This window comes from Tiliqua scincoides, chromosome 2 (genome assembly GCF_035046505.1).
Source record: "Tiliqua scincoides isolate rTilSci1 chromosome 2, rTilSci1.hap2, whole genome shotgun sequence".
Taxonomy (NCBI): domain Eukaryota; kingdom Metazoa; phylum Chordata; class Lepidosauria; order Squamata; family Scincidae; genus Tiliqua; species Tiliqua scincoides.
This window is the reverse complement of record NC_089822.1, coordinates 189,251,876-189,256,912: the sequence shown is the minus strand read 5'-3', so window position 1 is coordinate 189,256,912 and position 5,037 is coordinate 189,251,876. Positions and strand designations below refer to the sequence as shown.

The 5,037-nt window shown below is 45.7% G+C and overlaps 1 pseudogene; it reads left to right on the top strand.

Annotated features, from left to right (window-relative positions):
- The first annotated feature begins 1,444 nt into the window (after window positions 1-1,444).
- LOC136643323 (5S ribosomal RNA) lies at window positions 1,445-1,564 on the top strand (annotated as a pseudogene).
- Window positions 1,565-5,037: the final 3,473 nt, after the last annotated feature.

Here is a 5,037-nt window from a genome sequence, read left to right as displayed (position 1 = left end):
CCTTCCCCATGCCCCATTTGGCAGGCTGCTGTCTCCAGAGCAAATGGCAAGAAGCGGCATGTGTGTGACAGTGGCCCACTGAACCTCCTCCATTCCTTGCGGTCACCAATAAGTCGGTGGTGGGATGGTTTGGGGGAGGATTGTGGCTTTGGGGTGGAGCAGGGCAGTGGCCATGAGTATTGACATCCCATCACGCTTCTTGCAGCCTTTCCTGGCTTGGACTCTCCCTCATGAATCGCCTTGGACTTATGTCAGCTAAAGAGCTGACATTGGTCTGAGGAGACCCATTTGAGATCAGGTGGCCTACAGAGGCGTAAGCACACACAAAAACTTTACCTCTCCTGGGCCATCTTGTCCCCATAGCATGCAGTACGTTCTCTGTTGATGGTGCTGCATTGTCTGGGCTGGCAGGGGATAGGATTGGGCCCTAAACCACTACATGATACTGTTTGGACTATCCCCTTCTAATTCACCAGTCCACTGCTTGTTGTAATGGTATGTTGATGATTTGGAGATATTTGAGAACGTTTGCATTTTCTAGCCATCAGTGTTGCCTACTCCAGTGTGCTGATAACACAACTATTTCAGATATACAACAGATCCCATCCTTTCTCAGTCTACTCCAGAATATTTTGTTAATGACTGTTTTGAGGCTTATTTTAAAATAACATTTTTGTACAAGGATGTAATATCGTCATTCTTTTCTCTATAATCTTTAAAATCTGGGTTTCTATCCACAATGTCCTGCTTATGTCTGAATCTGATTAAATTCCTACGGAACTGAACTGCAAGGTTCGGGTTCTTATCAGAGCTAGATTGGTCCCTTGCTGGGCAACAGGGCTTTTATCTATTTTCATTTTTCTTAACATAAATAGTCATAATCATATTTATTGTACCAAACATCACACACACATTACATTTTGTTCCACTTTTCCTCATGTAATTTGTTTATGCTGCCATGTTTGCCATCTGTCATGACTTGAGTTTTCCTTCCAATATTACTGAGCTTCTTAAAGCAGATCTACAGCTTCCTAGTAAAAATAATTATTGCTGCTTACTACCCAATCCAAGTTTTGCATTACGCCAGCTGATCTTGCAATCTGCCACTGTAATTTTGCCAGTCCTGTGCCATTTTGTAGCTTGTTGCCAATGGCATGGTAACTGGTAAGCCCTACAGCCTGGAGCTTTGCCTGCTCCAAAATTCCAGGTGACCACAGCCTTGGTCACTTCAGGGTTGTCTTCATCATTGGTCATATCTTGCTATTGCAGCAAGCTTGACCTTGTGAACAAAAGCCACCTCCTAGATGCTCCTTGACTACAAGGAGTACAAGCTGTTGACACAACAAAAGAAGGATCCCCAGCACTGGCTGTTCTCACCAACTCCACAGCTGAACCTAATCAGGAAGGCATGTTAATGAATCAGTGGATCTATTAAGCTAGTTACTGCAGCAGCAACTGTTACCCTGCACATGCCTGATCTCATCTGATCTTGGAAGCTAAGCAGGGTCAGGCCTGGTTAGTACTTGGATGGGAGACCGCTTGGGAATACCAGGTGCTGTAGGCTTATACCATAGTCTTTTGAGACTGAAAGTTGCCAACCAAAACTGCACACACAGCAAGGTGCCAGAAATCAGCTGCTGGTGACGCCTGGAAGATGCCACCAGTGGCCATTTCTGACTGCTACAAAGCGGCAACAACATCAGCTGCCTGCTGCCTCAGCCGCAACCAACAGCCTGCATCGGAGCAGGTAAGTCAGCGTGGAGGGCCATTTGTGAATGGGGAGGGAGAGTAACAGGGAATGTTGGGGGAGGGAGGAGAGAAGGGGTGAATCTGGCAGTCTGTCTCACACACTGGTTCTTATGCCCTCTTTTCATAAGAACAGCCCCACTGGATCAGGCCATAGGCCCATCTAGTCCAGCTTCCTGTATCTCACAGCGGCCCACCAAATGCCCCAGGGAGCACACCAGATAACAAGAGACCTCCTCCTGGTGCCCTCCCTTGCATCTGGCATTCTGACATAACCCTGTCCTGGCATTTCAAAACCTCCCTGTCCCTCTCCTCTCCTGGGTCATACATCACCAAAATGCCTGACACATTCTGAGGCATTCTGTAGGCTTACATGGAAGGAAAGGAGGGTTTTCTGTGAAAACAGTTACTAAAAAGGTGGTCTTCAGATCACCCCTCCTACCAAGCATGCAGTACATGCCTTTGTGGGTATTTTAAAAATGTTATTAGTGCATCTCATCGTCATGCTCGTAGAGCATTCTTCTGTATATTGGAACAATTGTGTATTACCACAGGCAATTGTTCTTTTTAGATAGGGAAGCAATGGCCATGCCAATGAATGAAGAAAACAGCATTTATTACTCTAAGATACAAGCAAGATTTCTAAGCAAGCTGAACCATACAGATAGCTTATGCCACTTCTGCTGTTGAGACCAGGAAAACAACAGTGGGTGAACTCCAGCAGGGGGTGTGTGTAGGCCCTGAGAAGCATACACCAATGCTGTGTGCGAATAGACACTCATTTTCAAGCTGGGGCACCCTATTAAGCAGCAAGTGGCTACTGATGACCATGGTGGGGGTGTAGCACCTTCTAGGGCAGTCTGCGTGGATGCTCCCTGATAATAGGTTTGAAGCTTTCCTATATATCCCGTCCATACCTAAGGATAGCAATTAATTTATTTATACTCCCATTAATTAGTAAGAGAGGCAAGGCATATTAGGGAAGAAACCATCAAACTGGTCCAACACCTCACTTGCTGGTGTTAGGACCTTGAAACAATGCCTGGTATTTTCCAAAATGAGATAAGCAGGGCAGGAAGAAGAGTCACTTTCAGGTGCCCAGTCCTTGCCTGGAAACACTAACAAGACTTAGAAGATGTGCTCAATTAAAGCCATTTCTACTCAATGTTGTGTATACACAGCAGGGACCAAATGTGTACACCTGTGGGCTGAGCCAAAATGGGTTTAGGGATAAGACTAGGAAAAACAGTGCGTTTCAGAAGCTTCTACCAAGCAGGGGAAATATAGCAGACTGCTCTGGTATAACAGGCTTTCAACCCTTAAAGGAACCTAGAGCAGGGGTTCCCAAACTTTGCAGTGCTGTGACCCACCTTGTCCATGTGCAGCCACAGGGTCTACCTTGGCTTCAGTTTGAGCACCTTGAAGACTAGCTTAAGCTGGCCCTACTCCTGTACCCCACCACCAGGAACGTTGGCAGATGGGCAGCATTCTTCATTAACTTCTTTTGAACTCAGCACTGCTGCTGTGTATCATTATTGGTTGCATAGTATCATCTCATCTCATTCATTCCATGATTCCCTGATTGACCAAGATTGCTCATGTGACTAATTCACAAAGAAGAATATGAAAAAAAGATGGTGACGAAGGAGCAGACCAGGGAAACAACAGGACCAGTAATGAACAGGACCCCCCCCCCCTAAAAAAAAAAAAAAGTGAACATAATTTGGGCTTTGGGTGAAAATATTTCTGTTCCTGATGACAGTGTTTTCTACCAGAAAACTGAAAATGTGAGAACATTCAGTGCAGCCCTAATTGCTACTGCAAGTGAAGACTGAGATCCAGAGCAAACACTATGAACTTTGGGAACATGGAGACCACTGGAACAAATGTCTGAATGAAATTTTTCCTCTGCTTGGACTATAATGAGCAGTTCCAATCATGCTGTCATTCTGGTGCCCGGCATGAAATGTTTATGCTCTGGCATCACCCGTCAGCCTGATTTGGTAGCACAGGTATTGAAATGTTTCATGCAAAACATCCGAATGACATGCTGGTTGACACTACAAGTTACCACAGGGATGAGGGTAAGTCATGGAGGCCACTTCCTTTGGTTTCCATGTGATGTTTGTAATGTGGTCTCCGTTTCTCAGCTTGAGCATTGATGAACCAAAGGGCCTCTGTTAAAAAGTCTTCCCCACGGCCCATGCAATCTCTCTGCAGTCTCACTCCCACTTGTATCTGTACTAGAAAGTTTACATATTTACATGCTGCTTGTTAAATTGTTTTTTACTTTTGTAAGCCACAGAAATGTGATCAACAGAAGGAAATACGGTATAAAAATACTTAACAGCTTACATGTTCAAAATGCTAACATTCGAAAACAAAGATGTTTCACATGAATTTAAATACGAATAGTGTTAAATGTGTGTTTAGCTGATGTTCTCTTGAGATTTGTAGACTAATGCTTCAGATCATATAAATACAAATAAAACATGGGTTAGCCCTAGATTCACTGGGTTCTAGACGTCCCCAACAGCCCCCAAATCAAGGGCTAGCATTTATACATCCGTTCAGTGGGAAAGAGCCAAGGAACAGGCATATGATTAAAAGCAGCCAGGGATGGGCTGGATTCACAGCGTTGAGTTGCGTGTTGAGCCATGAGTCTCTGCTCCCTTGACCTGAGTCACAAATGAGTCATGACGGGCCGCTGTCACAACTCATCCAGAGGCATCTTTAAAGTCATTGTGTCTGAGTCTTTCCAAGAAGTGAGTTAAGCTGCAAGTCAGGCGTGGCTGCGCAGAAAAAAAAAGAGGTGCTGGCGTGCATTTGTGTGTGTGTGCGCGCGCGTGTGTGCGCACGTGTGTGTGTGTGAGAGAGAGCTCTCATTTAACACTGCCCTGATGTTCCTATCCCATCTGCCATCAGCAATATGTTGAAGTTCTTCACTTTAAACGAGCCACGAGTTTGGAAGGTGTTCCTCTTCTATCACAAGAAAATGTCTCCCGCCTGCTTTGCCTGCAGGCATGACTATCCAGGCATTTTCCTTCGCAAGAAACCCCCTCCCCATCCACTGGGCTCCTCCTTCTCCCCTCCCTCATCCAGAGAAAAAAAAATCAGACCATCCATTTGGCCAATAGATTGTCCATTCCTTCCAAGATGGACAATAGAGCCTGCTCCCCCATGTCCCAGCTGCCCCTGCCTTCTTCTGGTTCCTCCCCTCAGCCTTGTGGAGCCCCCCCTTCCCTCCATCTTCCAGCCCCCATCTATTGGAGCCAACCTACCCTCCTCCCA